The sequence below is a fragment of the Kogia breviceps genome, chromosome 11, assembly GCF_026419965.1.
Source record: "Kogia breviceps isolate mKogBre1 chromosome 11, mKogBre1 haplotype 1, whole genome shotgun sequence".
Taxonomy (NCBI): domain Eukaryota; kingdom Metazoa; phylum Chordata; class Mammalia; order Artiodactyla; family Physeteridae; genus Kogia; species Kogia breviceps.
In genome coordinates this window covers 42,751,709-42,775,910 of record NC_081320.1, presented here as the reverse complement: position 1 = coordinate 42,775,910, position 24,202 = coordinate 42,751,709, and the positions used below count along the sequence as shown (strand labels likewise).

The window sequence follows — 24,202 nt, the reverse complement described above, 5'->3', positions numbered from 1 at the left end:
CATATATAATATTTTCATTATTGCATAGTCCAAAATAATTTCTAGTTTTCATATTATATACTCTTTGACATTTAGGTTATATACAAATGTGTTTCTTAACTTCCAAACATAACAGTATTTTTCTGTTATCTCTTTTGTTACAAATTTCTCATTTAATTGCATTGGGACTAGAGAGCATGTTCTTTTTTCTTTTACATTTATTGAGATATGCATTGGAACCCAGTATATGATCAACTTGTATAAATCTTCCAACTGTGTTTGAAGAAAAATGTCTCTTCTGTAGTTGCTGGGCGCTATTTTCTGTATATGTCCATTAGGTATAGTTTGTTAATAGTGTTTTTCAAAATTTCTACATCACTATTGATTTTTTCTTTCTGTTGTATCAAGTAACAAAATGTGTTAAAATCTCCGACTGCGATTGTGGATTTGTCAGTTTTTTGGAAGTTCTCATAATTTTTACTTTATACACTTTTGAGGCTATGTTATTAGGTACACATAGTTTAAATTCATTATACCTTTCTGGTGAACTAAAATTTTTTGATTGTGAATAAATAGCCTTATCTTAGTAATGCCTTTTTCTTAAAGTCTCTCTTGTCTGTTACTGCAGCTTTTCTTTGGTAAGTATATCCATGACTTATATCCTTAGGTTTTTGACATCTTATGTAAACACACTTAATTAGATTAAAAATGCTGTATTTTAAATACTATAATAGTAAAAAACTGATTAAAATTATGACCCCAATTACATAAAATCTCACAACTTGAGATTTCTTGGACTTCCCCAGTGACACAAATTTGGTCAGTGATTCCAGTGAACGACCTGTATTTGTTTTGCAAACTCTCAGGGATGGGTTTCCTTGTTCTCTCTTTCTTCTCCCTACCTCCTTCCCTACCTTACCTCCTTCTTTTCTTTCCTTTTCTTCTCCCCAGATCTCTTCTACATCAAACTAACTTTTGCATAATCCTGGGAGGCAGGATTATGTGTGTGTTTGTGTGTGTGTGTGTGTGTGTGTGTGTGTGTGTGTGTGTATACACATGTGTGCATGGATGCTGGGGGAAGAGAAAGTGAGTGGCCATTTTACTTTCAATTCACCCTTGAGGGTATAGTTTTTCATGATTCCAGCTTAATGTGGGAGTGGTCTGTCAGAATTTGGGAAAACCCTGGGCTTTCTATGCTCTCCTCCTTTTCATGAGAGGTGTGAAAAATCACAGCTTGGTTTTGAAGCTTTGTCTTACAGATTGTCAAGTGCCTTCAGGGTTGGGGGGTTCCCTTACCTTTCTGGGCAATCTCCTCCTTCTAGATTTAGCCTGGTAATTTCCATTTCCTTGTGAGCTCTTCTGTGCTCTTAAGATTATGTTTTTAAAAGTAATCACCTATCATTTTCAGTTGTCCTCAGTAGGAGGATTGATCCAAATAACTTAGCCCATCAGTACCAGAAGTAGAAGTCAATTTGTTCCTTTTTGAAACTCTGCCTTCCTCTGGCTCACATGGTATCACTCTTTCCCAATTTTCCACCTGTCTCTGCTGCCCCTGTTCAGTCTACTTTGGAGTCACCTTAGCCCGGGCCTAAATTGTCAGTGTTCCTTAGCAAAGAGCCCCTACATGTTGGTTTTATTTTCTCTCTACATCATGTCTCCCAATGACCTCATGCATTTCCTTGACTTTACTGCCTGAGATTCTCATGGCCCCCAAATCAACACCTCGAGCCCCAATTCCTCTCCTGTGCTCCACAACATATGTTCAGTTGCCTACTGGATATTCCTCTTGAATCTTTTGCAGACACCTCAAAATCATCATGTTCAAAGCTGAACTTGTCATTTCCTCACACGCTGGCTCCTCAGTATTACCACCTCAACAAAGCATCACCATCCACTAGTTCTTCACTGGATACTCAACAGTGTAACTGCCTAAGATCCCTAGTATCAAATTATACTTACCAAGCATAGGAGTGAATGCCAATGTCATGAGTTGAATTGTGTCCACCTCCAAATTCATATGTTGAACTCCTAACCCCAGTACCTCAAATGTGACCTTATTTGGAAGTGGAGTCTTTGCAGATATAATTAATTAGGCTAAGATGAGGTCACTAGGGTGGGCCCTAACCCAATAGGACTGCTATCCTTAATAAAAAGGGGAAGTCAGGACAAAGACACGCACATAGGGAGATTGCCTCGTGAAATGAAGGCAGAGATTGGGTTGATGCTTCTACAAGCCAAGGAAAGTGAAAAATTACCAACAACCCACCAGAATCTAGGGGAAAGTCATGAAACAGATTCTCTCTCAAGCCCTCAGAAGGAACTAGCCCTGCTGACACCTTGATCTCAGACTTCTAGCTTCCAGAACTGAGATAATCAATTTATATTGCTTAAACCACTCAGTTTGTGGTTTTTGTTACAACATCCATAGAAAACTAATACAGCCACTTTTTTTCTTTCCATAAAACAGTTAAAATAATCTTTCAAAAAAGCATAAATCAGATCATGTCCCTCCTCTGCTTATTTAAAAACCTTTCAGGGGCTTCCCTGGTGGCGCAGTGGTTGAGAATCCGCCTGCCGATGCAGGGGTCACGGGTTCGTGCCCCGGTCCGGGAAGATCCCACATGCCGCGGAGCAACTAAGCCCGTGAGCCATGGCCGCTAGGCCTGCGCGTCCGGAGCCTGTGCTCCGCAACGGGAGAGGCCACAACAGTGAGAGGCCCGCATACCGCAAAAAAAAAAAAAAAAAAAAAAAAAAAAAACCTTTCAGTGACTCCCCAATTCACTTAGAATAAAATGGAAATGCCTCACTGTGGCCTACAAGATCTGGCAGCTGCCTAACACTCCAAACTCACTTTCTCCAAGCTTCTCCTCACTTACTACACCCCAGTTATACTGGTCTTTCTTCTTTTCTTCAAAAACTGTAAATTCGGGCTTCCCTGGTGGCGCAGTGGTTGAGAGTCCGCCTGCCGATTCAGGGGACGCGGGTTCGTGCCCCTGTCCGGGAAGATCCCACATGCTGCGGAGCGGCTGGGCCCGTGAGCCATGGCCGCTGAGCCTGCACGTCCGGAGCCTGTGCCCCGCAACGGGAGAGACCACAGCAGTGAGGGGCCCGCGTACCGCAAAACAAACAAACAAACAAAAAACAACTGCAAATTCTTCTCCACTCTGAGCCTTTGCATTTTGATTCTCTTCTCTGGAAATGGCTTCAATGAACATCCTGTCTAAAGCAGTACCTTTCCCCAAACCACTCTGTATTATTTATCCTGTTTTATTACCTTCATAGCATTTGCCACTACATAAAATGAGTTGTTGTGGTTTTTTTTGCGGTATGCGGGCCTCTCACTGTTGTGGCCTCTCCCGTTGCGGAGCACAGGCTCCGGACGTGCAGGCTCAGCGGCCATGGCTCACGGGCCCAGCCGCTCCGCGGCACGTGGGATCTTCCCGGACTGAGGCACGAACCCGCGTCCCCTGCATTGGCAGGCGGACTCTCAACCACTGCGCCACCAGGGAAGCCCCTAAAATGATTTTGAATTTGTTTATGTGTTTATTTTGCATCGTTCCTATGCATCTAGAATGTAAACCCCGAGAGCAGAGACCTGTTGTCTCGCTCGCTACTGTATCCCCAGGGCTTAGCAAAGAACGTCATGTGTTAGATGTTCATTGTATAGCTGATAAGTGAATGTATAAATGAATGAATGACTGAATGTTTTACTTCTCTCTGCCTCTCCTTCCCACATCCAAGTATTCACCATATCTTATGATTTCTATTTCCTAAATACATCTCAGGACTGCCCAGCTCTCTCCACCCCCTCCTCCCATCTTCAGGCTAACACCATTGCTCCCCTGGACATCTGCTAGTGCCTCCTAACTGGTCTGCCCGCATCCCATCTACCCCCTACCCCCACCCCATCCACTCTCCATACTGTGGCCAAAGGACATTTCTGACCTAGAAATAGATCAGGTTACCGCCCCCTCATTAAAACCCTTCAATGGCTCCCTATTGCCCTCAGGAAGATTCTCCTTAACATGGAGTCCAAGGCATGATCTGGCCCCCTCTCCCTCCTCCAGCATCCTGCATCTCCTGTCTCTCTCCCCTCTCATTCTCAGCACCAGCCACAATGCCCCTCTTCCACATCCTCCTCTCACTCTGGGCCTTTTATACACAGGATCCCTGTCTGGAATCCCTTGCCCCCTCTGCCTCCCTGGCCTCCAGAGGCCTTCCTGATCCCCCATCCCCACTGTCTCAGCTGGCCTCCATCATCACTTCTGGCACACCTGACCGTGAGCCATTTCCAGAGTAGCTCCTGGGCCTCGTTTACTCACAGCCACAGTAACTAGCAAACCACCTGGCTAGTTGGTGGGGGGCTCTTGGGTATCTTTGTGAAATGAAGGGTCAGCACCCCACACTGGGAGCCCAGAGTGGGTTGCCTCGGGCCTGCATGGCCAGCCCCTTCCCCACACTCTTGTAGCACCCTTGATGGCTGCAGCCTTGATGGGGAGCTGAGGGGTTCCTCTTGGCATTCTCCCTGTTGAGCTGCACAGAATACTTGGCCCTGGCACCCTCATCTTCTGAAGTGATGGGTGTGGCATTTCTTCCCACAAGACCACACTCTAGGAGGATTCCTCCAAATTGGAAGGGCAAGCAAAGTGTGCTAAGTGTAGACCACACACTTGACAGAGAGAAAATTGCTGAACTTTGTGGGATTTGGAGCACAAGCAGTGATACGTTGGGATCCACAGCACAGTAACAGGGACAGGGATGTTCTTTTTGTTTCTTTGTGGGGCCCTGATGACTCAAGGCCAAGGAGGATCAGAAGGAAAGCAGTACAGTTTGGCCTACTGCAGGCTTGGCGACTTTCGGAGCTTGGGGACATCTGGGCATGGAGGGGGTTTTCAGGGAACGGTGGCAGCAGGGACTGAGGCAAGACTTCTTCAGGTGGCTTACAGTAGTGGACCAGTGAGGAGGCTTATCCCCAACCCTGAATGAGACGCTGCCTGAACCTCCCAGAATGTCAGTGATGCCTCCATGCAGATAGGAGGGCCTCAGATCTGGCGTTGTTGCCCTATTTACTATCGTCTGTGAACTCTTGAAAGGTGGGCACACTGACTCCCTCAAATTTAGATCTCAGAACCAAGTTCCTGCTTCAGCGGAGCAACTGAAGGGTGGTGGAAGGGAACTGTTAGGAGCAGAGAAACGTTTGCCAAGAATGTCACCCCCAGCAGCCAAGAATGTCACCTTGGCATCAACCTGGGGCCTACTGGTCCAAGATCCTGCTCTAGGGAGACCCTGAGGCAAGGAGGAGCCATGGCTGCTTTTCTGAGGCCTCCACCTGAGTCAGGCCTCCTGCTTCCTTCTGAGCTCCCTCAGGGCTCTGGACTCCAGAACTTTCCATGTCTCTCACTTCCATTTCTGCCCTGGCCTGAGCCTTCTGGAAAAAGAGGCCTCAGCATCAGTCCTTCCGGAGTTGGGAAGATGCAGGGGGTCTTAAGCAGCTGTTTTGGGGAATGAGAAACCCTCTGTTTTCTGGCTCAGGGCATGGCCACTCCTCCCCATCAGACTGGCACTTCCTGAAGATGTCAGCAGGGCTACTGCTTTTGGTCCCCAGTGTGTTTGCAGATTTCTCCAGTGCCTTGAGCACTACTGCCATCAAGGTCCCTCCAGCTCCTCCCCTCCAGGCCTCTGGCTCTCACTTCCTTTGGGAAAAGGAGATCCAAGCTGATTTGGGAAACACTCCCTGCAGAGGAGGCTGGCCCCATGTCCAGGTCAGCAAGGCTATATTTAACTGGCTATATTTGCAGTCCCACTCACTTGTCCCAAGCCAGGCCCCGCCTGCTACTGCTCTCCCCCCTCGGTAGCCTGTCCTGCACCATCCAGCCCCACGTCGCCCCTGCTCACACTGCCCCTGCTGTGCAATTGTGGTCTGGGCCACAGGCTATTTTTTGCTTGGTGCCAAAGATTATTCAGTTATCAGGAATGTGTGTTTAAGTGGCTGTCTCCGGAACAAGGATTATAAATAGGAACTTGGGGTCAAGGCCTGGGCCCCAGTGTCCTCCTCTTTGTCCCAGTTCTTGTCCCGGCTCCTGGATTTTTCTGGGGTGAACACCAGGAGGCCATGGCGAGGTTGTCTGGGGGAAAGGACCCCAGACTGGGAGGCCAGAGGTCCAGGACTACTTCCTGACAGGCAAGTTACCCAACCTCTCTGAGACTCGCTTTCTCCATCCGGCAAACAGGGAGACTCAGACCCATTCGTGGAATGGCAAACACGTGGTGAATCTCTATCAGTCTATGGAGGAAAATCCAAGTTAGACAGATGGGTGTCTGGGAGGAGAAAGTATCAACAAGTTTTCTGCGGGGGAGATAGCAGGGTACTAAAAAGAAAAGAATAAGCAAGAAGCAGTCTTGGGAGTAATTATATAGAAGTAGAGGGGAGAGAGACCCAGAGTTTGCCTTTAGGAAACTCTCTAAGGGTGGAGGCTGGGCAGGCATGATTCTAGCACGAAGTGGCGTAAACAGAATGAAGTGGGCGCATGGGGGCACAGGTACTCGAGATGAGGCTAATCTTTCTCTGACAGAGTGAGGGCTGGTTCCCAAGGTGCCAGTGCTACTGGACAACAGGTCCAAGCTAGAGACCCTGGCCTAAGAAGTTTAGCTGATGAAGGTGGGGGAAGGCATCTGGCCAGGAGAGGTGGGCTACTTCCTGGTGATGGGTGGCCCCTCTTGTCCTGTTGAGAGCCACCCTCTTTGACCTGGCTCTGTCAGCTCTGGCTCCCCTTTACCCCAGCCAGTGGTGGTGAGGGGCGAATATGGGGTTCCACCAACTTATGAGGCTGGGACCAGCCCCTGAGGGCTCCAGGAAGAAGTGGGTCAGCAAGGAAGGACAAAATGTCATCCCTTCACCCTAGCTATTCTATCTGTAAAATGGCAGAAATAATGCACAGCCTCCCTCCCTGGAGTTGTTAGTTATGAGAGTGATCTAAAAGGAGATTGTTAATAAATGGTAAGATATTCTGAGCAGAAGAGCATTGGTTGACCTGAGTGGTGCCAGCATCCTGATGTCACCAAACTAGGCCAAGGCCCCCCGGTGCTGTGGACGCACCCTTCATACTTTGGGCCTCAGTCTTTCCCTCACATGTATTTCTTTCCTCTGTCCTGATTTCTTAGTGGTCTTTCCCATACTTCCCCCACTTTGGCAAATCTCAGGCTTAGATGACATCTGGGACACGATTATGGAGATCCCTTCTCCCCTCATTCCAGATCTCTGGACCCAACAGGCACCTAGATCTTTCTCCTCTTCAGGTGGGGCCAGAACCTGTCCCACATTCTGTTACCAGGATGGGACTGTATTTCCAGGCATGTCATTGCACCCGAGGTTTCAGCCCTTATTCCATCAAAGTACAGGGGCGTCTCTTCTTTCTTTTCATGTTGTTGCATTACATGTGCACTGTAATTCAATGGAATTGATTTTTATATCTTAGTAAGACTTTTCATTCAAATTTGCAAGTAAGAAAACAAAATCCTCTGACAGACTACAGTTTGCTTCAAAAAAAGTAGCCATAGATGAAGGAGTGAGGCACTCCCAAATGAAGGTGGCGATTGAGCAGGGGGCTGCCTCCCAGCCTGAGGATTCAGAGGGCTCTGCAGTGAGGAGAGTGGGCAAATGGCCAGGCTAGCCCCCTGGCAGGATAGCGCTCTGGGGATGGCAAGCACTTGGACCACCTTCATGACAGGCTCTTGTGGAGCCTTTGCTGGGTCATTGCCAAGGGTTCCCTTGCCTTTATCTCTGGGGGCTGTTCTAGCTTGTTTTGACTGACCTGAGGGTCCTAGGAGCTGTCAGTCTGGTTCCCCAGGTAACAACACGTGACACCAGAGGGGATTTTCCAGGAGGCCACTTAGTGTAGTATTAAGAGGAGCGGTCAATAGGGAGATAAAGAGGGAGTCAGAGAGGGCCTGCTTAGCTTATTCAAGCCCTGATCTTCACCCTTCACCTGACCCCAGACCATGGGTGCTCCTCAGCTCACTCAGGGGACACTTTGGGGATGGGAATGTGGACTTGTACTAAGCAGCCACTAGGATTCAGTCACACACAGGACTGAATCAAAAGGGAGACTTACATATTTTTCTCTGAGGGCTCAGCTGCCACATTCTTTTCCTAAGACAAGACCAGAATGACTCTCAGCCCAAAGACTTCCTGAGCTCCTGGATGCAAAGCCCCCAGAGGGGAGAGTCCATCCCCTCACCTTTCCCAGGATGGATGATTGTTCACATTCCTTGGCTCATGGCTGTGGCATTCCAGTCTTTGCTTTCATTGTCATTCTGCCTTCTCTTATTTCACCCTCTCTGTCCCCTTCAGTCCAAGCTGGCAGTGTCTCTGCTGGCATAACATCCTCAAGACCCTCTCTTGGGTGACCCAGCCTGGGCCTTCCTCCCCTCCTGTCAGGTCCACAGCTTGAACCCTGCTGGCCTCAACTGCTTGTTTTGGATAACACGCTTGTACCTCGGCCTTCTGCCCTCCCACACCAGGGGCCTGGCCTTGAGACTCCTCTTCTCAAGAGATGAGCTCCTCCTCAGAGCTAGTACCTGGGGCAAGGAGAAGTGATGTTGGCCAGCACAGCCCCACCTTGGGGACGCTGGAAGGCAGGGTCAAGATTCTAGACCTGGACCACACTGCCCATGGGCAGCTCCACCCTTTGAAGGCAGAGGCAGGACCAGGACACTGGGCTATTACACTTCACAACAGCTCTGTAGGGTAGGCATTACCATTACTGGTTTATGGATGAGGAACTTGAGACCAGAGAGGAGCAGAGGGTGGCCTGAGGTCACACAGCTAGTAAAAGACACAGCCTGCCCCCCATAATTCCTCCCCCCATCACAGAGGTACAAGGTGCCCTGCTGAGATGTCACTGCCTCTAGTCTCAGTACCATTCTTAGACCTGGGAAAGATGGCCCCTGTGCCTTGGAGTGCATTCTTTAAAAGTTTTGGGTCCCCTTCTGTGGTTAGGACTGACAAGGCTGGCAGTGCCATCTGAGTGGGGCAACCTGAACTTTAACTGGGACTTGTGTGGGCTCCAGTCCCTCTTTCTCTTCCTTCAACTGCCCTCTGAACCTCTACCCCATGTGTGGGGTCGACCAGATGCCCCAACAAACAATGCGACTCCTGCCTATGCAGTCATTCTGGAGCCTCAGAGCCATGCTTAGTTCCAGGCAGGCATTCTGGCAAGTGGATTTCTCCCCTGGCTGGTGAATTATTTTTTATGTGGGATCACACGAGACTGGGCTTTCAGAATGGTGATGACATGCTGATTTTGAATGACTCAAATTGTTTACGTAGATAGGAGCTTGGCAAAAATATATTTTCCTGGGGTCCCACACAACCTAGGGACAGCTCTGCCATTCCACTGACATTAAGCCATCCTGATGTATTGTTACTTATTGTATTAATTGATTTTCCCTTTGTTGCTTTGGAACCTCTTTAAAAAGACCCACACCAAGGGATATTTCCCAGATTCCCTTTATTACGCCCTCCCCTAAGGATTTCACAATCCTTAGATTTTAAAATTGGATCCAGATCTGACCTTCAGGCCCTAGTTCTTCAGCTCAAACAATATCCCTTTGTCCTTGTCTCTGTGGACAGTGCTCAGCCTCAACTGACCCTTAGCCTTCTCACAAAAAAAGCAGGAGGCCTGCTCAAACTCTGGGATTTCCAGGAGCCCAAACATGTAATAAGACCTGCCAAGGATCATATGGATGTCCAAGAGGGTATGGGATTATCACAGTTTATACTTCCACCCTGAAATGGACACTCTGGGTTGTCAGTGGAGACCATGGTCCAAAGGACCCCATTGGGCAGACATCCTTTGTGCTTGGCACCTGCTCCCCTCTCCTCTCTTTTTAGCCTGCTTCCCCACATCCTGACCCCTAGGCCTCCTTCTAATGCATGCTCTGGCTTGTGCTCCCCAGTTAAGTCGGGATGAAGGGTTGGAATGAAACAGCCATGGTCCAGGGAGCAATTGTCCCTTGGCAGATAGAGGTGAATGGACCATCCCTCACCCCGGGAGGTCAATGCTGTGAACCACATTTCCTTCCAAGCAACATCTGCCCATGGGCCCCTCTCTGAGCCTCTTTGTCTCTCTCTTCTCAGTGGGGCTGTCAAAAGCTGAGCCTCACAGGTTGTGACTAATCACTAGCAGATTTTTTTTCCATCCAAGAAGAAGAAAAAGCTGAAGGAGATGAAGAAAAACCCCAGTAGTGAATAACTCAGAAGAGTTTCCAACATGTGGGTGTTTTTCTGGGACCAAAGATCAGGAAGATTCCAAATGTAAACAATCCCAAAATAGCTCAGCTCTCCCAACCCCAGGCATTCCCAGGACTGGATGTCCACACTCCCTCCCTCTCCCTCTGGGAACCCAAGGTCAGGGAGAGGTGGCAGGGCTTGGGCACTGTGAAGAATTGTTTGAGTGAGGCCTGCAGGCAAAGCATAGGCTCTGTGAGGCTGGGATTGAATCTTCTTCATCAGATAACAGTCTTTGAGAGAGAGGCTTCTTCCTGCCTCATCAGATCAGATCTCCCTGAGATCAGGGACCATGACAATGGCTCTATTTGCTCAGAGTCATAACCCATTGTGCTTAAACCAAGCTCCTGAGATTTCTTGCCAGCATGGTGTAATGGAAAGAATATGGACTTTGAAGTCACACAGGGTTGGAATCTTGGCTCCAACACTCATTAACTGTGTGGCCTTGAGTATGTTATTTAGCATCTGGGAATCTCAGTTTCCTCCTTGTAAAACTGGGGCAATGATTCTTACCAGAGAAAATACTTTAACTCATGTGCCTAGTATGATGTCTATTACATAGAAAAGGCTCAATGAATGTTTCCTTTCGACATCATCCATTCCCATGTATGCAGCTTGAGCTGGAGAAACCAGTAGGTTCTTTCCCACCCCTCCCTTTTCAGAATAAGAATGCTGTGTGTTCAACGGTAGAAATTACTCCTTATTCATGTACTGAAGATCACCATTGCAACCCAAAAGGAAGAATATATTCAATATATAGTTTAAAAATACTTTCCAGAGGTGATAATACTTGAGGAGATGATGAAAATCTTGGTGAAAATCATGGAAGTGGTAACATTGGAGTTGATGGTACTCATGATGATGAGATAATGATGGTGGAAGGTGTGGTGGTGTTGTCAGAAGTGATGGTGGTGATGGACACACCACAAAGAGTATCGATGGAGATGGTGGCTATGGTATTGGTGGGAGCAGTAGTGGAGATGGTAATGGAGGCTATGATGCAGTCAAGGTAAGGATAACAGTGATGGTGATGGTGGTAATAAAGTCCATGATAGAGGTGATGATGTTTGTATTGTTTAGGATAATTGTGTTCCACTTGATTTGGAGTCATGGTGAGATATGGTGATTTGTGATCAGGACTACTTTCAACCAGTTATCGACTCCAGGAGATAAAGGCCCAGAGGATGCAGGCAGAGCAAGGTGAAAGAATGTTTTATGATTAACTGTTACTTTCACCCTAAATTCTAATAGAGAACATTAGACTTCTTAATCATTGCTGATTGAACACACATGTTTATCTTGGCTACTTCCAGAAGCCTCACTAAAACGTCATCAATAGAATTTTAAAAAATTAATAAACCCACAAGGAAAAAGAGAATGGGAGAAGAAATGGCAGCAGAGAAGAGACGTCAAGAATTTGGATATTAGAAAGTGGATGGATGAGTGGTACCTGACTTAGCAGATCACAGGAAACTGACACCCAGACCTGCAAGGTTGTGGGGGTAAATGGCAGGAGCAAATAGGTAGCAAAACATTTCTAGCCACAGAATCCCAGAAAAGCCTGGAAATTGGAAGTACCAGTTACTTCTGAAGGCAGGAATTCAGAATGAGGGTGAAAAAAATGGGAGGATTGGTTACAAGTTAAAAAAAACAACAGTAAGAACCTCCCCACCTCAGGCTTATTCCCTACCCTATGCAACCAGATAATCATTCCCTCCCATGCTGGCAGAATACAGAAGGTTTATGTTCTGAGATGTTGAACATGAAATGTTCTGAACATTGAGGCATCAGGTAAAACAGGGGGAGAGATGAGGAGCCAATCTGTAAAGAAACCTGCTTCCTGAACGGTGAGGCTCTCTGTTCTCTTCCTTATCAATCCCCAGGACACTGGAAGCCAGGTTAATATCACACAGGGAAGCTATTGGAGTATACTTTCCAGGGAAAACTTATTTTCTGAAGAAAAAAAGGCCTATAGTTTTTGATATTTGGTCTTCCAGTGAAACAGCAAGTCCCACTCAATTACCTTTCGGTGAAACCCACATGTCAACAACTTTCCCTCTTCTTCCAACATTTTTTATCAGAATTTTAGTGCCTCACACTTCAATATGAATGGACAGCTAAGAATTACTTGATATTTCAGGAAGGCCTTCAACATGAAAGGCAGAGATCAAAACAAACTGAGAAAAAAGGAACATACAGGAAACAATGAAGAAGAAAGCACGGAAATTATGATTAACATTTTAAGAATAATATTAAAAAGGTGATGCTTACTTTAAATGAGAATTGGAGGTAATTTTTTAAAAAGGAGCAAAAAAAAGAAAGTTCTTGGGAATATAAATATAACATCCATATTTTATTAAAACTCAAGGGCTTCCCTGGTGGCACAGTGCTTGAGGGTCCACCTGCCGATGCAGGGGACGCGGGTTCGTGCCCCGGTCTGGGAGGGTCCCACATGCCGAGGAGCGGCTGGGTCCGTGAGCCGTGGCCACTGAGCCTGCGCGTCCGGAGCCTGTGCTCCACAACGGGAGAGGCCACAGCGGTGAGAGGCCCACGTACCACAAAAAAAAAAAAAAAAAAAAACCAAAACTCAAAATAAGGGTTGGAAGATAAAGTCAGGACGAATTCCCAAAAAAGGAGAACAAAAATACGAAAGAGATGGAAATTGACAGAAATGAGGATCAGTCTAGGAACATCATCTAAAAATGTAAGTTCTAGAGAATAAATAAATAAAATAAAGGAAAGAGGTAAAAATTACTAAAGAAGTAATATAAGAAAACTTCCTAGAACTGCAGAACATGAGTTTATAGACTGAAAATCTTCTATGAGTACATAGCAAACTGAATTTAAAAACAAAAATAACTCAACCCAAAGCACATTGCAGTGAAATTGCAAAACACTGAAAATAAAAGCTAAAAGTTTCCAAGTGGGGAAAAAAGATTATTTACAAATTATTGGGAATCAGTATTGTATCAAAGATCTCAACAACTGCTATACAAAGTAGAAGGAAATGAACAATGCTTCCAAATTCTGAGGGAAATCATTTCCACACTAGATTACTATACCCAGCCCAACTAACAATTGAGTATGACAATAAAAATAAAGATATTTTGAGGCATGAATGATCTTTAAAAATTACCTCCCAAGCACTGTTTTCCAGGAGGATATTGAGGAATGTCATCCACCTTAATTAAGAAGTAAACCAAGGAAGGGGAAGGAGACAAAGGATCTAGCAATCAGGATAGACATAAAGAGAAGTCTGAGAATGATGGTGAAGTAGAGTCAGGATGACAGTCGTACAAAACATGCAGAAGACAGTCAGTCCATATTGGCCATGAGGATGGAGGACTCCAGGTGGGAGGTCTCCAAGAAGAAAGTAAAACTGACAGTTGTGAACATTCAAAGGAAATTTTCAATTCCATTGGAGAATTCAAGGATGAATTAGTAAATGACATGTAGAAAATTGAGCAAATAGAAAAACAAGGTAATTATTAATTTCAAGAGAACCAAAAAGTTGTACAAGGAGAAGTGGCTCAACTGTGAATGATAGTAATTTAGTAATAGTAATGCAAAGCCTGGATATTTTTGTGATCAATAACAATATTGCTGTGCAAATGTGTGTGTGTGTGTGTGTGTGTGTGTGTGTGTGTGTGCGTGTGTGTGGTGTTGTAAGAGAGTTGATTCCTCATTTTCCATTGTAGAAGATCAGTAGATAAAGCTTAAAACTGAAAAATGCCAGAAGTACCAGTATTACCATGTCATTTATAAACATGGAAATAAACACTAGAAGAAAGAGTTAAAACAATTTAAAGTGCTTGCCTCAGGAAAGGAGGACTCAGAAGTGAGCAGGATTAGAGCAGAAGTCTTATGGTTTTTATTATAAACCTTGTAGAACATTTTGCTTTCAAAAATATGTACATGTATGACTTTGATAAAAAAAATAAAGATTTAAATAGAATATAAAAATGAAAACTCTAGTGAGCCATGTTAGATTATGTGGAGAACTTCTTGACCAACTAAGTCAGTCCAAATGGCTTGGAACCAAAATCAGCTGAAAGACCTGCTCCATCTACCGCCTCTAGGTCCAAACCCGAGTCTTGGATGTGTCCACACTCACCAGAAAGCCACAAAAGGGAGCTCAAGAAACATAGAAACATCTTGCATTTGCTCCATTGCTCAGGCCTTTCCAGGACCATGTGGCTGCCACATGGGAGAGAAAGAGAGGAGTGGGAAGACAAGGTTCAAGCCATAAAGGAGAGATGATTGGGCTTTCTCCCTGGGGGAACAGGCTGTAGTCCTCATACTGCACCCATGTGGGCTACACAGTCAGGCCTACTAGTGCCTAAACTAGCACAGTGCATCGTAAGATATTCTTAGACCTGAGTAACACTGTGGCACTCCTTCTTGAGGCTACAGCAAACAGGAAGGGGAGAGCTGTGAATGTCCCCTAGAATCTACCAGTGAGGATGGCAGTGAAGGTGGTGGCAATAGTGTGATGATGGAGCTGATAGAGGTAGAGAAATTGACAGTGACAGTGGGAATTTTGTAATGAGCATAATAGAGGAGTGACAGGAGAAGTGATAGAGGCCGTGATGATGCTAGTGACAGTGCAGGTGATGATCTTGCAAGTAATGGTGAAAATTATTACAGTGGAATGATGAAAGTTATTGCATAGTGATGACAGAGGTGATAAGATGGAGATGTTAGAGGAGGGGATATTAGAAGTGATAGTGGAAGTGATATGGTGGTGATAGTGGTGGAGATGAGAGAGATGGTAATAGTGGGATTCATGGCAGTGATGGGAGTGATACAAAAAGAGGTGATAGTAATGTGGCTGACACTGACAATTATGGCAATGAAAGTGGAAGTGATAGTGACAATGGTGAGATGTCAAGATGTCGGATTTCATAACAGTGAGGATGGTGGTATTGGTAATGGAGGCAGTGATGCTGGACGTAGCAATGACAGACACAGTATGATCAGTATGGGAATATTACTCAAGATCATAAGACAGCCACATAGGTATGACATCTAAAGACAATAGTATGGATAGGCTGGGTTATGCTGTAATAACGAATAGCCCCCATACCTTAGGGAGTTCACACAACAAGAGTTTAATTCTAACACTATGAAGGTGGTTCTGCTCTCATAGTCACCCATGGACTATGCTGATGAAGGATCCAATTCTGTGTGCTTTTAGGATCACCGTGGCAGTAAGAAGAGAATGTGGTGAATCATACATTATTTCTGTACTGGTCAGCTTGGGCTAGGTTAGGGGGTGGTTATGAAAGACTCCAAAATTTCTACAGCTTTCGGCAAGCATCTGTAACTTTGCCAGTGTTGTGGCAGAGGGAAAAGAGAATATGGTGAAGCATGTTTTGGGTTTTCAAGCTTCTGCTCAGAAGTGACACCTATCATGTCTGCCTACATTTTAATGGCCAAAGGAAGACTAATTTCCAAAGCAGCAGGGAAGTGCAATCTTCTGAGGGGACTGGAAAGAGAAGAACTGGAATACTGGTGAATTATTTAATGACTGATAGCAGCTGTTTGCTCAGAATGCAGGAGGTAGTAAGGGCAATGGAAGCAGCATGGGAGGCTGGTACGGTCATGGAGGAAGGACTTGGTCAATGTGGAGGGGCTCCGGGATGAGGGGAAAGCAATTTAAAGGGAGGAAACACCAGGAGCTAGAGGCAGGACACAGCATGGCAAAGTCCTCAAACCTGCTTGCCATTGCTCCTCGGTTTCCATGGTATTTCTGGCTTCCCAGAAGTTCAACAGAATCTGGGAAAGTTGTTTGGAGCACAAGATTCATAGAGAGAAGCAGCAGAATATAAGGCCGGAAAGGTTGGCTAGAGCCAGAGCAGGGAGGACTTTGAATGACTTGCTGAGGTATTTTGCAACCTAAACCACAGCCAAATAAGCTTGGATGCTTACTGGGATGCTGCACACTCTATCCTCATCTTGTACATTGACTCTCTTCACACCAGGAAACCCACTGCCATCCTTAATACGTGGCTTCTGATTGCCCTGGGTATCAAACTTCTGGTCAGCAGGACAGGAAAGAACAAAGAACGTTTTTATGGACCAGGCCAGGAAGTGCTGCACATCACTTCTGCTCAAGTATCATTGGACATCACTTAGTCATGTGATTGTACCTAACTGCAAGGGAGGCTGGGAGGTGTAGTCCTGATGTTTGCCTAAATCAGGAGAGAGAAAGTTTTGGAAGGGAAGAGAGCTAATGTTCTCTTCATGACGGCTCTCCTTAAATCTTTAAAGGACTTGAGTGTGAATAAAGGTCAAAAATTTTTCTCAGTATTGCTTGAGAAGGGAGGAAGAGATAGGTAGGAAGATGTTGGCTCAATGAATGGAAGGACTTGCTTGACCATTTTCACATAAATGTGGACTGTCAGGGTTGGGAAGATTGGGAGAACTCTGTTTGGAAACCTCTAATGATGGAGCACTTTCCATGCTGTGAGGCAGCATGTTCCTTTTCCAGAGTTCTGATGGCTAGACGTATTGACTACTGAACTCACACAGACTTGTGAACAGGAGCAAATGAGCAAAGGTAAGTATTTTTACCCGTATGTCAATCCCTACCTCCACACCTTTCTTCAACAGCTTGTTGGTCTTTAGTTTATTTGATGGATACACCACCCCACCAGGGCCATACATGAGACAGCTTTTACTTATACTGTGGGGGTCATGTTTTAGAGGTTGGATCCCTGCAAGCACAGCCCAATTGATAGCTTAAAGAGTGATCTCTAGCCCTTACGCTTCTGAAAAGTCCATCTGCCACCTCTACTACTCATTCTCATTGGTCACCATGTTGCCCAGCTCCAGCACTCTCCCAATTCCCAGGTACTCTTTCCTGCACCCTTGGGTTCTCTCCAGAGCTGTCAAGTTTTTGTTTACCTATGCTGAGCAAACGACTTCCCTTTGCCTCCCAATCTCTCTTCCCTGAGGGCAGCTTTGCAAACCACATGGTTCTTCAAGGGACTTTGCTTTACCCTGAAGCATCTGCTTAGAAGAGGCAGATATTATATCACTATATCACTCCCTTAGGAGGCAAAATCACTGCAGTTAGTCATGGTGTCATATGATTTAGGGTTTTTTCCCCTTGCTGTTCATCCATTCATTCAATCATTCAGTACCTTATTCATTGAGTACCTGCTATATGTCCAACACATGGCAGGTAAAGTCCTAGCACAGATCAAGGACTCAATAACTGGCAGCTCATTTCCTTTCTTCCCTTGGAAAATTCTCCCTGCAGGTGAAATGACACTTCTCACCACAAGACCTCCAATTCTGGATGCCAGGGAGAGCTGTCCATCTGTGAGATTGGCTGCCCCTGAACGTAGAGCCTCTTGTCCCTCAGGCTCCCACAGTAGAGACAATGACCTGGAGAGGGGTCAGGCCTGAATGTTCAACCTCCAAGGCCACTCTGGCCTATTACATCTGTGATTGACAATGGCAGTGACCCTGATGGTCTGATGTTTCCTGTACAGACAGGAAATCTGGGCTTCACTGTTAATAACCTATCAGGGGTTCTGGGTAGTCCTCTAGCGAGGTCTGATTTAGTCTCCCAGGTGCCAGAGCTGTCCCTGTCTCTTCTGTAGTCTCATTGACTGTCTCACTAACTGCAGTCTGTCTGATCTTGTCCTAATTTTGTGAGATGCAATGGGCCAGCTTCCTCCTGTAGCCTCCTTCTGGGAAGCATGACCTTGTTTAGACTAGAATGTCCTAAGCAGGACTGTTCTCCTACAGGGACCTGGCTCCCAGACACCCAGTGGTCAGGTGACCAGGGTGGCCCCATTCCCCAAGCAGGGAACCTCCTGGACAGCCATTTTCCCAGCCATCAGTTCGGGTCTGCACCACTCCCAAGAACACCATTCACAGCACAGGCTTACAGGCTTACAGGCCTCAGGGTGAATGGTGCCCAGGGGTTTGGGCAGTGTGGTAGCCATAAGAAAAGTATACTTTACCTGCATCAGTAATGTGCTCCCCTTGAGTGCAAAGAGCTGTGAGGTTTCAAAGCCCACTCGGTGCTTTCAAATGAGCCTCAAAACACTCTAAGGTCAGGGGCAAACCAAGGCCCTGGGACAGAAAGCGACTTCACCAGGGTCAAAGGGCTGTGAAGTGGTGGAGTGGGAGCTGGGGCCATATGCTCTGACTCCTGGCACAGTGCTCTGTCTGCAGCATCATGTGGCGGCTCCTTGCCTCCTCCCATGATGCCCCCAGCCCCACCAGGCTCCTGCCACCCTGACTACCTCTTCTGCTATGTTTCCTAATCCTTTTGGGTCCAGGACTCTTGTTTCCAAAGCAGATATGTGATAAGTAGTCTGGGCTGATGGGAGAAGACAGAGGTGCTGTCACTTCTCCAGGTAACACAGGTGTGTTTTCTTAGGGGACTGGTCATTAAGGCTCCTTTGGTGCCTTAATGGGAAGTGAGGAGGGAAGGTGACCGCTTTCGATCTGGTCTAGGACAGAGCCAGGCAAGCAGGAGCAGCACTGGAGTGGAGGGGAACATCGCTGGGCCCTACATCCCACTTCGGGTCTGTATCCCAGTCGCCTTCTTGTCCTCTCCTCCTGTCTGTCAGATGCGCCTGACATCCAGAAATCTGAGATGCCTGGAAAAGAGGGGAAGAGGCACAAGCAGCTATGAGCTCATCCTTGCCGGTCGGCGCCGGGCGCCCCTGCGGGACCCTTTTTCCATGGCGGGGTCCAGGCTCCTCGGGTGGTGATGACTTCAGGGCTGGAGATTCCCCACTGACTGCCCCGGGGGGATGGACGCTGGCTTGTGGTGCATTCCAGCCATGCTCTCCTCAGGCCTGGAGACGTGAGAACCAGAGCCTGAGACCCTCTGTCTCCCGGCTACTCTCCAGGGGAGCCTCAGGCCCAGCGTGTCCCCAGCCGTCTACTCGTCACCTCCTCTTGACCCAGACCTTTCCAGTCCCCACTCTTCCTGTTCCAGGGATGGAAAGTCCAGGACCAAGAGATGGGTCTCTCCTTCTTCTTTCTCTTGGCCTAGCTTCCCTTCTGCCTTCCTCCCTCCTCCATTGGGCACCTGATCTGCCCTGAGCCCTTGACTCTGCCTGCCCAGCAAACATCAGCCCAGATGGAGCCAGAGACTGTACACTGACTGATGGCTTCATGAAATCTGTGACCTGAGATAGGCACTTGTGGGCAGACCTCAGATCTGCCCTTTGTGCTGACAATGGGAACTTGGCTTACCTTTCTCCTTCCCAAGCCTGCCATGAAACACTCCAGTCCCACCCTTGTGCAGGCCTCCCTGCTGTCTAGTTGCAAGTGGCCATTGATTCCCCCACCTCACCTTGCCTTGGCCATTCTTTACTTTCTCCTGGTCTCCTTCATGATCTTGGGGTGTTTTGTGGACCCTGTGGACAGGGTGTATCCACCAACCACACCTCATGTATAATCCTGGTCTGCCTAACCCAGCCACCATGCTCTAGCCCAGGACTTACTTTTCCTCAAGAGCATTCCCACAGCTAAGGGGCTTCCCTGGACCCCTTCCCTTGCTACCCACCCCTCTACTAGCTCTGCACACCACTTCCCATTGTCTCTACACTGCTGGTAGTCTTGGCTCTCACCCTCAGCCTACCCTCTTGAACTTGTCTACACCTGCTTCTCCACTCAACTTGACATTCACAGCTCAGCCTAATCCACTTGGACTCAGGCCCCTCTATCTCACTGTGTCTGTGTTCACTGTGTCACCAGTGGCCTCATGGCCAAGTCCTTCTCTGACCTCTCTCCTTTGACCTCCGTGATGTCTGATTACACTGACCACCCTCCTCCTTGACCATCCTCTGAGACAAAGGATCCCCAAATACAGTGGCTTAGGCAACATGGAAATTTACTTCTCTCTCAAGGAAAAGGCTGGGTGCATGGCGGGTGTGGCAGTGTGATGGTTTCAGGATCCTGTTCCTGTTTGTTATGCCATCTTCCATGTCCCACTTCAATTTCTTGGTCCTGGATGGCTGCTCCAGATGCGTGGGGAGTGCAATGTCACTTCAGCTCATAATTGACTGGCCAGAACATAGCGCATGGCCATACCAAGCTGGGGACTGTGATCTCTAGCCAGGCAGAAATTCCCTTGCATATAAGGAAGGGAGAACAGATATTGGGGGACAACTATCTCTGATGGGTCCTCGTTAATATTTTTCATGGGCACTTTTCCTCTCTCTGCCCCTTTAAATGTTGGTGCTACCTTTTCAGGCCCACTTTCTTCTCTCTCTATGTGTTTTCCATAGAGACGTAAAGCACCCCATGGATTCAAACCCCGCCTTCCCGATGTAAGATTTCCCACGTCTATGTCTTTCATGCAGAAGTACCTCCTGACTCTACACCTCACAATGGGGTAATTCCTTTAGGAGGTCCACTAACACTTCAAAATCAAACCTAACTCATGGTTTTCTTCCCAAACTTTCTTTTCCTCACAGGGCCCTTGCTCCCAGTATGGCCCCCCACTCCTCCCAGGCTCTTTCCATCACTCTCCATGTAATCCATCCCTTGAGCTCCCTCAAAGCCTTCCCTTCCACTCCATCCCACTGCCTCAGTCCAGGTCTCATCACTTCTCTGAGGGCCTCACAACTGCCTCCTAGCTTGCCTCCCATTTGGACTTGCCTCTCCAGGTCTATAGTAAAGCCAGACTCTTCCTTACATGTGCATCCCCTGCTTACACATCTTCTATGGCTCCCCACGACCACGGTGCACACCCAGATACTTGCTGCTTCCCCTTCTAGCCCAGGCCCCTCTTCTTCTTATTCCTGCTTTGCTATTCCAAATGACTCTGTGACCTCTGAACACTGCACATCCTGTTCCTCAGCCTGGGTTTCCCACCTATCTCACTCTCTCCATCTCCCCAACCATGTGGCAGACACCTGCTCAGTCCCCAGGACTTGGGCCAAGTGTTGATCCCTCTGGGAAGCTTTTTCTCGCCCCCTTCCATGCCTTTTGGGGGCACTAGGTCATAACTCCAGCCCTGGCCTCTATGGCACAGCCTCTGTCTGTTCCAGGGCCGGCACTGTAATCATCCATTTCTGCATCTCTTTCTCACCTGCCCAGGAGCTCTCTGAGAGCAGGAACGTGCATTTTCCTTCTCTCTCTCCCCAGAACCCGGCATGAGGCCTAGAAAACAGCCAGCATCCCGGGAGTGTTTGTTGCGTGAATGAATGATCATGTCACCCTGGCTAAAAAACCACCATTGGCTCTTCAATGACTATATAATAAAGTCAAAGCACCTTCAGGTTTTTCAGGCCCAACCCCCACCCCATCACCCAGACATGCCATCTCTTGTCATATCTTCATCCTCTCAGGGCCCCATATCTTTTGCCATTTGCTCCTCTCAGCTTGGAATGACCTTCCTCTCTTCTTCAGTGACCTTGGTGCCACCTTCTTTAATCTACCCAACTCAGTCACATATTATTTGCTTTGCACTCCTGCTGCTCATGCTGCTATTATGGTTCTTTATTGTGACTGTCAACAGACTGCAGTGTCTAGCTGTGGTGTTAATATCCAGCCCCCTCATTCCACCTGGAGTTCTCTCCCTTCCCTGCTGTCCCTACCACCCACAAGGCTGAAGAGAGGGGACTGGCCTGGTCTTTGGCAACCCTGCCTTTATGGTCATCATTGGGACTTTCCCAAGCTGAGTCAAACATAGCTCCTTACACTTCTGGTTCTGGTTCATTGGTTCAGGACCAACCACCTCACTCAATTTCATATCACTGATATGTTTTTTTAAAACAAAAACTGAGAGGAATGAGGTAGAATTAGTATGATGGAAAACTTGGAAGATGTTGGATACCATTTTTCTTTGTGTGAAGGAAGCCATTGTGCAGTAATAGAAGGAAACTAACACCCAGATAGCCATGGATGAGAGATGGAGATGGAAATGGACATGGAGATGGAGATGAGAGATGGACATGGAGAGGGAGATGAGAGGTGGAGATAGAGATGAGAGATGGAGATCGGAGAATGAGGTGGAGATGGAGATGAGAGTTGGAGATGGAGATGGGAGATGGAGATGGAGATGGGAGATGGGGATGGAGATGGAGATGGGAGATGGAGATGGAGATGGAGATGGGAGTTGGAGATGGAGAGGGAGATGGGAGATGGAGATGGGAAATGAGAGATGGAGATGGAGAAGGAGAGGGAGATGAGAGATGGAGATGGAGATGGGAGATGGAGATGGGAAATGAGAGATGGAGATGGAGATGCAGAGGGAGATGAGAGATGGTGATGGAGATGGAGATGGGAGATGGATATGGATATAGAGATGGAGATGGAGAAGAAGGTGGGAGATGGAGATGGGAAATGTGAGATGGAGATGGAGATGGAGAGGGGGATGAGAGATGGAGATGGAGATGGAGATGAGAGATGGAGATGGGAGATGTAGGCAGATAGAGAGAGGGAGAGAAAAACCTGGGGGTACCTGAAGGTTTTCTGAAGCCCAGTTGCATCCTTGCTCTTGTCATGACTTGGCTGAATTCTCTGAGGAAATATTTATCTTTTTTTCCTAAATTGGTTCAAGTTGCAACCAAAAGTTCTGACCCATACATCTCCCTGTCTGGTTCTGCTTACTACTGGAGCTCTCTGAGTGCAGATCTGACCTGTCTGCATCTGTCTCCCAGTCTGTAGAGGGTACAGCCCCCACTTGGTGCCCCCATGATGGCAATGCCCCCACCCATGCCCAAAGCCCTAGACCAGGACTGGTCCACCTTTGCTATTTCAATGACTAAATGCTCCCATACAGGGTGATTGGGCTGCTGCCTGACTATGGTTTCTTCTCATTTTAGGCTATGTAAACCCATCAACAATCAGCAAATTAATAGTCTGTGAGTCAAGGTCGCTCGTGGTTTGTTTACTACAGCTGCTGTTGCCCTGGCCTGAGGAGTTCTTTCTGCAGGTGTTTCTTCAGCCTGGGCTTGATTTATTTCTTTTTCCTTTCCTCCCTCACCCAGGCTAATTATTGCTTTTGTTTATAACCGAGTTAAGTAAACTGAAGTCCATCGTGCCCAGCAGAAGTCTCCATGCCTACATGGTCCATTAATGCCGCTGTTGTGTGACTGGATACCAGCCAGGCTGCAGGACACCAGACATCTGGATATTGAGGAGGCTTCAAGGGTCACTGCCAGAGGGCAAGTGTTGGGGCTCAGGGAAAGGGACGCTAGCATCAGACTTTCATTACCAGTGACCTGAGACTTTGCCTGGCATTCACACCAAACCGTTCCTGAAACAAAGTGGAGAGGTTGGCCTGGGCATACATTCTGAACCATGGGCCAAGCCTGGGAGGAGAGCAACATGTCTCCCTGGGAAGAGACCGTGGAGCAGATCTGTAGAAAGGGATGGCCAGATGGTTGTGGATGAACAGCGGGGGCTTTTATGGGGATGAAGGAGGCACTGTTCTCTGCTTTTCTGGGAGCTACTGGGATGGGCAGTCACTGGGGCCCTTTCTGGTGGAGCTGCCTGCACTGGAATTGAAGCTGCAAGGACTGAGTCCAATAGTCTCCAAGGCCAACCAAGGGCCCAGAAATGGTGTACAAAGACCAGCCTCAGGCCCATCGGCAGGGTGTCCTCAGCAGGGAGGAATAAGCACACTCTTTTTCACTCCTGCTCCCATGTGGCTTAGCACATGGAGAGCTGTCTGCATGGAGACTACCAGCCAGAGTTTGGCTGCCCCCCAGCCCCTTTCCCTAAGCCCTGATGTCACCGGCCTAGACATCAGGCTGTTGGGTCTGATTGGCCTCATGTTTGGAGGGAGCTGTGGGCCAGGAAACCTAACTCTGTGCACCCCATGCCACCCAGCCAGGACCACTCACAGACATGAACCACACTGAGTGTGACATCCTCATACATTCAGTGTGCATAATAAGAGCACCGGCCTGGCAAGGTTTTCCTGAGAACTAACAAAGATTGTGAGCT

At 47.4% G+C, this 24,202-nt stretch overlaps 1 long non-coding RNA gene across 1 annotated transcript; it reads left to right on the top strand.

The window, feature by feature from the left end:
• The first annotated feature begins 6,068 nt into the window (after positions 1-6,068).
• On the top strand, positions 6,069-23,299 carry LOC136792074 (uncharacterized). The gene is made up of 3 exons (XR_010835241.1): positions 6,069-6,160; positions 16,745-16,829; positions 23,242-23,299. It is a non-coding gene; the product is annotated as an uncharacterized lncRNA (long non-coding RNA).
• The last annotated feature ends 903 nt before the right edge of the window (positions 23,300-24,202 follow it).